This window comes from Micropterus dolomieu, linkage group LG03, assembly GCF_021292245.1.
Source record: "Micropterus dolomieu isolate WLL.071019.BEF.003 ecotype Adirondacks linkage group LG03, ASM2129224v1, whole genome shotgun sequence".
In the NCBI taxonomy this organism is placed as follows: Eukaryota; Metazoa; Chordata; class Actinopteri; order Centrarchiformes; family Centrarchidae; genus Micropterus; species Micropterus dolomieu.
The window spans coordinates 18321143-18322391 of NC_060152.1; positions in this window are offsets into that span (position 1 = coordinate 18321143).

The following is a 1249-nucleotide window of genomic DNA, read 5'->3' on the forward strand; positions in this document are numbered from 1 at the left end:
CAGAAGTATTAAACTCTAATAATAGCAACAGTGTGGCTTAGTTAAAAAGCTCAATACATTGACATTGCTATCAGTCTTGCATAGTGTAGTGTACCATTAGTAATGATGATAGTAAGAAAGTAAGATTTGCTTTCTCCCTGAGAGAGATGAGAAGATATATACCACACTCATGATACCATACTCTACATATAAAGCTAAAGCCAGGAGACACACGAGATTCTACAGCCTAAACACAAAAGATAACGTTTTAATTAGCGACAAGCGATAAGTTTGTCTTGATAGATGATTACTGCCAGCCATTTAGATTTTAACCATTTTCCATGACCATGGTATAAATAACAAAGATTTTATAGCCAAAATACAATATCCAACTCCAACTCGTCATGTGAAACCCAGAAAAAACTGTAAAATGTTCATACACATTGTTTTGGTGGCTTTACGGGAAACATTGATGAGGCAAGTGGAGAAGTGGGAATGCCATAACCCTCACATGACACCCAACAAATCATCAGTAGTGGAGTGGAGTGGGGGATGGCCGATGTGTTCATTTCTGCAAAGGATAAAAGAATGGGTGATTACTCAACTGATAATGGCAATCACAAATTACATAAAATCCACAGAGATTAGTAATTTTAAAGGGGGCTGGACTAGACTAGGGCTGGAAGATTTGACCTAAAATCAAAATCCCAATTAAGTGAACATTTTACCACGATTACAACTAATGAATGATTATTTAGATTTTTTTGCCCTCCTAGTTCATCTACTAGTCACCTCCACATATAATACGTATACTAAAATACTTACTTATCAACAGAGTTCTTGTCAGCATTTCTTTAAAATATTTCTTTTCCCTTTACTCCTTTCCAATTAATCTGTTTGGCCACTGTGTTTGAGAAAACCATTGAATGTATATTCCAAGATTGAACAGTAAATACTATTAACAGAATGTTATCTGTGAAAGTTGCTAAAAATAAGGATGAAAGAGCACTGTATGCAGATCAGTGGTGAAATTACTAGTACAGCAGAGCTGACCGGAAGTCAGACAAAATGTAAAAAGTAGTCAAAACACACAAAACATTTTATACATTTGACAGTTATGTGTACAGTTACCTGTATCTATATAATCATATGAAAAGGACAACAAAAAAAGGAAGACCTTTGTAAATAAATGTAAGAGACTTATTTTGAGAATATTAAATTCAATGAGTTTTTAAATTATTTTAAGACCCAGTGGGTAACGTTACCCTGC